An 11,007-nucleotide genomic window follows, 5' to 3' on the forward strand; every position below is an offset into this window, starting at 1 on the left:
CAAAAAACTACCTCTCTATATCTCCTTGGGAAGCCTCAGATGATCAAGAAGGGAAAAGTAATTCACTGTCCTGGCTTAGAACCTACACATGTGTAGAAGCAAGGAGTGAGTACTAAACAACACGATCTCAACAAGTAAACTAATAAGACAAGGTAAATCTAATAAATTACAAAAACTCTATGAACTTCTATAACTATAACCTGCATAGAAATCATCCCAATCTAACGTTCACAATGCACAGTTCACAAGATTTTCATAAACAAAGTTCAACCATTACAAATCATTAATCACAAGTATCACATTTATCAATCAAAAAAATCAAGTTCACCACACACAATGTCAAGATTACCATGCCAATCAATAATTGGGCATCGACCACACTTACCGATAATAAGCTCGGCATCACACACTCTCGCCAGTAATGACCTCGACATCACACACTTGCCAATAATTACCTCAACATCACACACTCACCAAAAATAACCTCAACATCACACATTCACCAGTAATGACCTCAACATTACACTCTCGATAAAAATGACGTCGACAGCACACACTCATTCCAAAAAAGACCTCAGTATCACACACTCCCCGATAATAATCTTGACATCAATAACATATCCATCTTATCACCGTGTTCTAGAACCAATGCAAATAGGCATATTCACACAATAATGAGAAAAATGACAAGTTCAAAAAATTTATAATCACAAAGAAGCTATCAAAGCATTTCATCAACCACATATCAATATCAATGTCATAATAATTTACATCTTTCAACACATTATTATCAACACATTGCCTTTTTTGTTAACCCTATTGATTAATTAAGGGTAATTCATGTGAGTAAATAACTACATCACCTCACTTCCATTACTCTCCAACACATATAAGAAAGAAAATTCAAGAATTCTACAAGATTTACAGAGTTTTAAAGGTTCACTTGCCTTAATCAATCACTATCAATGCAAAACATAATTTTCCCCTTCCGAATGGTAGCCAAATCAACACAATCTAGTCATACAAGGACTCTTAATGAGATTTCGGAACTAACAACAGACATATTAGACAATTTGAACAAATGAGTCAAAATGGCTCAAACATCAGATTTTGAAAATGAGGTTTGAATCCAAAAATTGTTACGTAAATAGGTTACCCAAAGAATTTGGAATACATTGATGAAAATCATTACAAAATTGAGTTTTATTCAACTCAAAAATTACTATTTTTCTTTGAAAAATCAAGTTCTTGAAAACCTCATATTTTGCCAATTAAAATCTCAATTTTTGATGTTAAAATCATATTAATAAAGGGGAATTGAAGTTTTAGTGTAAAAAACACTTGCCCAATTAATTCACCATAAAAAGTCTCTTCAAAATCACCTCAAAGGGTTTTCCAAAACTTAAAATCGGAGAAAATGGGGTTAAACCCTAAAACCCAGGCTAAAATCCCTTAAGGTCTCATTTAAGCAACTCAGGGGTCACTTTCGTGAAACCTACTTAAGTTATCCCCTAATATCTTTTGTGCTTCCTAAAATTTTTGGGTCTCTCACTTTCACAATGAGATCCTCGCTATTGCAGGCGTCACTTTCGCGACCACCCCCTCACAATCTTGGAACCTGCATACACCAGCAAACAATAATAATTTCAGCCTATTTTTACCATTCTAAATGGACCTTCAGAATTTGGTTAGAATCCCATGCATACACACCATATATTCGATGTTTTGTACTCAATGAAACCATCATAATATGGATTCGAGGTATCCTTAATCTGAAAGTCGTGAAGGTCACAATACATACCCATAACACCTAAATAGGCCAAACAAGCTTGAGACCTTTAAAAATTCCACTAAGATCTCTTCTCTTCCTAAGATCATCCTCCAAATCCAATGGAACTGTTGAAAATATTATTTGAGTATCCGAACATCAAATGTTGATCAAAGTCAACTTAAAGGAAAAAAACTCAATAATTTCTAACTTAGGACCTCAAATCAATGAAACAACTCCAAATATGAAACTGACAATTGTCTTAGACCAATTTCCATATTTCGGGATTGATGGAATCGATAAAATTCCATTCTGATACCCGAAACATTAAAAAAATATCAAAGACCACTTTTTCACAATTTAACCCATTTTAAAACTTTCACTAGTGTGTACAACATGGTTACCAGAAGATCATTTTAGAAGTTGATTTTGAGCTACTCACTTAGTGGCTTAACACTAATATTAATCCACCCTGGAAAATACATCAGCATATCAGGAAGGTACAGGGACTTATTATTCAACTTGAGTATTTTCAATGCAAACATGCCTACTGGGAAGCCAATGGTACAACTGATTTTTTTTTCTAAGTAGAGCCATAAATTTTTCATCTAGCCGCATTACTACACTCATCAGTAGTTACCCATAGGAGCTAAAGGATCTTTATCTTCTTGGAAAATCGAGAATGAAAAGCTTTAGAAGGAAAAAGTTGAAGAGGTTCAAGCAACCAGTTTGATGTTTCTGTTTTCACTTTAATGCTTGGTTTAGATTTTCTCTTTAGATTTTCTCTATGCCTGTTTTGTTCTCTGCAAACCTTTTCAACTTAGCTATTTTGTTTTAAGTTGATAACTCTTTTGAATAGGATTAGGATAGATTTTTTCTTTTCTTACTTTTGTAAGGGGAGAGTCTCCTGTATTTGAGAGAGTCATCTCTTCTTAGGTTTTAGTATTTAGGTTCCTTTTGCTAGTATTGGGGATGAGTTGGTCGACCTTAGTAGGTTAGCCGACTTATGAACCACCATAGGATCTGAGATAAGGTTTTATATACCCCTTCTTGTAGTTTTGCTTTTTATATATATGCTAAGGCCTGGGTGTGTTGCTCAGCCCGTGACTCCTTCAAGGCTCATTAAAAAAATCCTTGTAAAATTCAAAACTTTAAAAAATCACTAATTTTCAAAGAATTTCCAAAACCAACCTCGTAAACTGATCAAATATGACTTGGGGCAACTATCAAGAAGGTTAAAATGGTAATTTTATATAAATTTCCAAAAATTCAGCCAGGTCATTACACTTCCTCAATGATTGATTAAGAAATCAAAAGACAAAGATGACGGGTGCTAACTATGAAGAGTGCAATTAACTTAGTTTTTGTTCCTTTTAGGAGCACGATCACTGAAGTAGAGTCCGTTCCCAGTATTTGAGAAACTCATTCTGTTCCTGTAAATAAAAGAGGTGGAAAGCACTCAAGCATGTGATCCCCAAGGTATGCACATCCTTTACAAAATAATCAAATGTTAAACGTATAAATTAATTTTTTCTGTGTCATGAGAACTTGATACTCAGAATCCCTCCACTTTCCCAAATAAACAAAAGCGGGAAAATTAATGTTGAGTTTTTAGTCAATACTCCTTCCCCTAAAACTAACAACTGTCTCTTCAACCACCTTAACAGACACACACACACTCTGCATTAGTTGAGGACTGTTGAATATCTATCTAACCATGAGGATGTAACTATTGTTCTCATAGTGAATTTTTCTTATTCTATCCACCTATTTGAAATTGGACGTAACCATGAAGCTACTAGTAGAGGTTAAATTTCACTTTGGTGTTGAACATGATACACATAGTCAGAAAGACTATTTGTTGAAGAGAAATCTATTATTAATCAAAAAATAATAATACATACTCTTCTGTCAGTACTATATCAACAGCAACATCAATGAGTAGCTTTCGTCTTCTTCTTCTTCTTCTTTGTTTGGGTTCCTCAGGAGGAGGTGTTGATTGAAGTACTAAATCAGGGGACTGATGTCCTGGATATTCATGAAAACAAAGAGTTAGTATATACATAACTTATATAATTTGAGTGTAAGAATAAGATGCTTGCACCAACCAAAAGATATTTGTGGATTAGTGAATTCTTGAACCTCAGCTAAAATAGCAGAAAGTGATTCATCACGTTCCATTTGAAAGACAATCAACAAAGGAGGCCAACAGAGTCAAAAAGGGAGGCCAACAAAGTCAAAAAGGGCTGCCTCCCTAATGACTTTGTTGTAGCCTTCCTTTGTTGAATTGAACATACGCGGTTTTGAAAACGCGTAAAATAATTTTATGCGTTTTCATTCTCCTATAAATAGGGTCTCTTGCCCTCATTTGAAATCATCCCAGAAAGAGAGAGTAAGAATACAAAGAGAGTTATACACCAAGATAAATATTGTAGTCTTGAGTGTCCTCTTTAGTAGTTGTTCCTTTTACAAGAGAGAAGTGTTAATTGTTGTTTTCTCCTTGTATTTGAGAGCTGTATACTCCATATTTTTATAGTGAGATCCTTCTACCCCGTGGTTTTTCCCTTCTATCAATTAGAGGGTTTTTCATGTAAAATTCTCGTGTCTAATTTATTTTTATTATTTTCATCATATCAAACTTTAGTTGTGGTGCTTCCTCCCCCCAACAGTGGTATCAGAGCCCTCGGTTATTCTGTCTATTTTATGCGAAGGTACTATATGTGAATAGTAACTTTTCGTGAATAGTAAAATTCGGTGAATAGTACTATTCACGTGAATAGTAAATTTCGGTGACGGTACAGTTTGTCACGATTGTTCGCAAAAATATTCTGAAACGATCTAGAAGGGTGTGAAGCAAATAACAATGTCGAGTACAATAAAGTTTGACGTTGAAAAGTTCAATGGGACTAATTTTTCATTGTGGAAAATGAAAATAAAAGCGATATTGAGAAAAGACAATTGCTTAGCTGCAATTGAAGGCAGACCCACAAACTTTGTTGATGACAGCAAGTGGAACAACATAGACAGCAACGCAGTTGCTGATCTACACTTGGCACTGGCTGATCAAGTGTTGTCTAGTGTAGCGGAAAAGCGAACGGCGAAGGAAATATGGGATACTCTTACGGGGTTGTATGAGGCCAAGTCTTTGCATAATAAAATCTTCTTAGAAAGAAGATTGTATACTCTTCGAATGGCAGAGTCCATGTCAGTTACTGAACATATCAATACTTTGAATACTCTGTTTTCGCAACTTACAACAATAGGTTGCAAAATAGAGTGGACTGAACGTGCGAAGCTTCTACTTCAAAGTCTGCCTGACTCGTATGATCAACTCATCATCAACCTGACGAACAATATAGACAGTCTAGTTTTCGATGAAATTGCAGCTGCTGTCTTGGAAGAAGAAAATCGGCGCAAAAATAAGGAAGACAGACAAGCAAGTTCGCAACAAGCTGAAGCTTTGATGATGGTGAGAGGAAGACCAACGGAACGTGGCCCCAGTGGGAGTCACAATCATGGCAGATCTCAATCAAGAAGTAAAAAGAATATCAAGTGCTACAACTGTGGCAAGAAAGGGCACTTCAAGAAAGATTGTCGGTTCAAGAAGAAGAGTGAACACCCTGAGCCATCAAATGCTCAAGGGAATGTTGCATGTACCTCGAATGATGGCGATATTTTATGTAGTGAGGCAATATCAAATAATGAAGGCAGAAAACATTTTGCTGATGTCTGGATCATGGATACAGGAGCAACATGGCACATGACTTCCAGGAGAGAATGGTTTCATCAATATAATCCTATCTCAGGAGGGTCTGTGTTCATGGGAAACGATCATGCTTTGGATGTTATTGGTATTGGGTCCATCAAAATAAAGATGTATGATGGCACGGTTCGCACCATCCAGGAGGTACGATATGTAAAAGACTTGAAGAAGAATCTATTGTCTTTAGGACAACTAGATGATAATGGATGTTCGTATAAGACTCATGGTGGAGTCATGAGAATATCCAAAGGAGCGCTTGTAGTGATGAAAGCAGAAAAACTTGCTGCAAATCTATATGTGCTTAAAGGTGAAACACACCAAGAAGGAGAAGCATCAACCGCCTCAGCAAGTTCATTTGAAGAATCAACGATGATGTGGCATCGTAAACTTGGCCATATGTCGGAATGAGGTTTGAAGATTCTTGCTGAGCAAAAACTTCTTCCAGGGCTCAAAAAGGTTTCACTACCCTTTTGTGAGCATTGTGTTACCAGTAAGCAAAATAGAATGAAGTTTAGCAGTTCCTCTGCTAAAAGCAAGGAAATACTAGATCTGGTTCACTCTGATGTCTGGCAAGCACCGGTGGAGTCTCTAGGAGGAGCAAAATATTTCATGTCATTTATTGACAATTACTCCAGGAGAAGTTGGGTATATCTAATCAAGAGGAAGGCAGATGTTTTTTCAGTTTTCAAAGAATTCAAAGCGCGAATGGAACTTGAATCTGAGAAAAAGATCAAGTGTTTGAGGACAGATAATGGAGGAGAATACACTGGTGATGAATTTAATAACTTCTGTAAACAAGAAGGTATTAAACGACAGTTCACGGTGGCATATACTCCACAACAAAATAGAGTAGCAGAGCGGATGAACAGAACCTTGTTGGAACGGACAAGAGCTATGTTGGCAACTGCAGGGTTGGAAAAACCATTCTGGGCAGAAGCAGTCAAAACCGCTTGTTATGTGTTCAATCGGTCACCATCAACCGCAATTGATCTGAAAACGCCAATGGAGATGTGGACAGGAAAACCAGCTGATTATTCTCGCTTACATATATTCGGAAGTCCTGCTTATATTATGTACAACACCCAAGAAAAATCAAAGTTGGATCCAAAATCCAGGGAATGCATTTTCTTAGGGTATGCTGATGGAGTCAAGGGATATCGCTTGTGGGATCCCACAGCCCGCAAGGTGGTAATCAGCAGGGATGTTGTATTTGTTGAAAACGAGATACAAGCAAAAGAAGGTAGCACTTCAAAAGAAAAATCAGAGACTACTACAGTTGAAGTTGAAGAAATAGAAGAAGTTCTAGTTTCTTCTGAAGCAGCACTAGAGCACGAAGAACAAGAGCAAGCTGAGATCGAAACTCCAGAAGTTCGACGGTCAACTAGGGAGATAAGAGAACCAGCTTGGCACTCAGATTATTCTATGGAGAGTAATATTGCATACTGTCTATTAACAGAAGATGGAGAGCCTTCAACCTTTCAAGAAGCTATGAAAGGCCAAGAATCATCTCTGTGGGTGGCAGCAATGCAAGAAGAAATTGAAGCTCTTCATAAAAATAAAATATGGGATCTTGTTCAATTACCACAAGGAAGGAAGGCCATTGGAAACAAATGGGTCTATAAGATCAAACGCAATGGTAATGATCAAGTGGAGAAGTATCGTGCAAGATTGGTGGTGAAAGGATTCACTCAGAAAGAAGGTATAGACTTCAATGAGATATTTTCTCCGGTGGTTCGACTCACAACAATTCGAGTGGTCCTGGCGATGTGTGCTACATTTGACTTGTACTTGGAGCAGTTAGATGTCAAAACTGCATTTCTTCATGGAGAGCTTGAAGAAGAAATTTATATGCTCCAACCAGAAGGTTTTAAAGAACAGGAAAAAGAGAACTTGGTTTGCAGGTTGAACAAATCTCTATATGGTCTCAAACAGGCGCTGAGATGTTGGTATAAGAGATTTGATTCCTTCATTATAAGCCTTGGATACAACAGATATAGTTCAGATCCTTGTATTTATTACAAGAGATTTGGTGATGAAGATTTTGTTATTTTGCTGTTGTATGTTGACGACATGTTGGTAGCAGGCCCCAACAAAGATCGTCTCACAAATTTAAAGGCACAGTTGGCTAGGGAGTTTGAAATAAAGGACTTGGGACCAGCAAACAAGATTCTAGGGATGCAAATTCACCGAGACAGAGATAATAGGAAGATTTGTCTTTCTCAAAAGAACTACTTGAAGAAAATCTTGAGACGCTTCAAGATGCAAGACTGTAAGTCAATTTCTACCCACTTCCTATTAATTTCAAGTTATCCTCAAGTATGTGTCCTAGCAATGAAGCAGAGAGGATGGAGATGTCTCGAGTACCATATGCATCAGCAGTGGGAAGTTTAATGTTCGCAATGGTATGTACAAGACCTGACATTGCACAAGCAGTGGGAGTGGTTAGTTGGTACATGGCTAATCCTGGTAGAGAGCATTGGAATACTGTTAAGAGGATCCTGAGATACATCAAGGGTACCTCAGATGTTACAATGTGTTATGGAGGATCAGACTTTACTGTTAAAGGTTATGTTGATTCAGATTATGTAGGTGATCTTGATAAAAGCAAGTCCACCACAGGTTATGTGTTTACTCTTGCTGGAGGAGCTGTAAGCTGGGTTTCAAAACTGCAGTCTATCGTGGCTACATCTACGACGGAAGCAGAATATGTAGCAGCTACACAAGCTAGCAAAGAGGCAATATGGATGCAGATGTTATTGGAGGAGCTCGGGCACAAACAAGAGAAGATTGCTTTGTTTTATGACAGTCAGAGCGCTTTGCATCTTGCAAAGAATCCAGCATTTCATTCAAGGACAAAGCACATACGAGTTCAGTATCACTTTGTTCATGAGAAGGTGGAAGAAGGCAGTGTGGATATTCAGAAAATTCACACTAATGACAACCTGGCAGATATGTTTACGAAGCCGATCAACAATAACAAGTTCATATGGTGTCGATCTTCTATTGGCCTAGCAGAAATGTAACATTGCAGTAATTGGGTAGAAAGGATGGTGTGAAGACTTAATTGATTCTCAATTAAATCTTCAAGTGGGAGAATAAAAGACAATCAACAAAGGAAGCCAACAGAGTCAAAAAGGGAGGCCAACAAAGTCAAAAAGGCTGCCTCCCTAATGACTTTGTTGCAGCCTTCTTTTTGTTGAATTGAACATACGCGGTTTTGAAAACGCGTAAAATAATTTTACGCGTTTTCATTCTCCTATAAATAGGGTCTCTTGCCCTCATTTGAAATCATCCCAGAAAGAGAGAGTAAGAATACAAAGAGAGTTATACACCAAGAAAAATATTGTAGTCTTGAGTGTCCTCTTTAGTAGTTGTTCTTTTTACAAGAGAGAAGTGTTAATTGTTGTTTTCTCCTTGTATTTGAGAGCTGTATACTCCATATTTTTATAATGAGATCCTTCTACCCCGTGGTTTTTCCCTTCTATCAGTTAGAGGGGTTTTCCACGTAAAATTCTCGTGTCTAATTTATTTTCATTATTTTCATCATATCAAACTTTAGTTGTGGTGCTTCCTCCCCCCAACACCATCATCTCTTCCACGACTAGACTTACAGTTTTCATGTCTTTCATGATCAAATCCTCCCAAATTTCATCGGGTTCCATTACATCATTCCATTGGTTTCCCATAGGGGTACATTCTCAGAATGATGACCATGGACAAAATCAAACATGAATTCGATTTCTGAAATTTTTTCTATATCCTATAAAAACATACTCTTAATCAAAACATTCTAGAAATTGAATTCATGCTTGATGATGTCCATGATCATCATTTTGAGAATGTTCTCCTATGGGAAGACCAATGGAATGATGTAATGGAATCCGATGAAATTAAGGAGGATTTGATCATGAAAGACAAGGAAACTGCTGATATAGTACTGGCAGAAGAGTACGTATCATTATTGTTTGATTAATAATAGATTTCTCTTCAACCAATTAGTTTTTCTGATAATGTGCATCATGTTCAATACCACATTGAAACTCTATCAAATTCAATATTCTGATAATATTAGTAGTTGAGGGAGAACGACAGATATATATAACTCATATATGCAAATCATTATTTCAGTTAAGTCTTTTGACTTTGCTAACTTTACAGTTGCGCTCCTCTTTGTTGATCTGATTGTTCTATATTTCCTAACAAAATTGGGTTCATTGTAGATGTTGACATTTTAAAAGGATTTATAGATGACAAAAGAAATTCCCAAAAATATTTTCTTTCTAATAGTAGACTATTAAGGAGTTCATATACTTGTTGCTTAGAATAGATTACTTCCTATGAGAAGTTTCATTCTCTACCAAAAGTCCACCATCTATTATTATCAGTATAAAAATAATCTATAAGGGTTATTTAGCACAATTAAGAGATTATTACTTGGTAAAAAATAGAAAGAAAGAAAAAAATGTGTCACCGATTTTCTTTCTCACTTTGATATTACCCCAAGATAAGGCTAGAATTTTCTATCATCATATACTTGTGATATAACTTTTTAATCAGTGTGGTGTTCAATGAGTTTGTTCTTAGGTGAGTTCAACATTTCAAAAAAATGAAGGTGAATTGGGAGAGTATGAAATGGATATTCCATAACTTATTGATCAAAGTAAGACTTTTAATCGGGTAATGCTTTGGTAACATATAAGTTAGTGTTCAATACAATATAGTTTTCCTAGTATTTGATATATCATACTTGAATCTTCCTTGAATGGATGATATCCAGATAATATTTTTTAAATCTTTTAGACCTTATTTGAAATATATAAAATTTGAGAATTCTTTATGCTCGATGTATCCAAAGCAAGAGATCATTATTTAAACGGAAAAGGGCCTAAAATGTCCTCAACTATTGAAAATGGTACAAAAATGCCCCTCATCCATTTATTGGGCCTAAAATGCTCTTGACATCCACCTTTAGGTCCAAAATGACATTTTCTTTAATAGATAAGGGCATGGGGGCATTTTCTACCATTTTCAATAGTTTGAGGGCATTTTAGGCCCTTTTTCGTAATTAAAATTTTGTTAAATAAATTTTGATTTATAATTAATTTTAAATAATTAAAATATAACCAATAGATGACTACCATATGTTTAAAATAATTATTCAAATTATTTAATTAAAATACTGTTAAATAAATTTTAATTTATAATTAATTTTAAATAATTAAATTATAACCAATAGATGACCGTCATGTCTTTAAAAAATTTATTTAATGAAACTTATGTTAAAGCCACATGTGTTGAACCATATTTCTAGGGACACACATGCTCGAAACCTATGGGAGCATATTGAAAGTTTGTTTGCTCGAAAGATTGAGAACAATAAAATGCTCTTACTAAAATAGATGGTGAGTTTAAAATATCACGATGGTTCTTCGATGAAAGATCATCTCAATAATTTTCAAGAGATCATGAACCAGTT

Source organism: Solanum dulcamara, chromosome 7 (assembly GCF_947179165.1).
Source record: "Solanum dulcamara chromosome 7, daSolDulc1.2, whole genome shotgun sequence".
Taxonomy (NCBI): domain Eukaryota; kingdom Viridiplantae; phylum Streptophyta; class Magnoliopsida; order Solanales; family Solanaceae; genus Solanum; species Solanum dulcamara.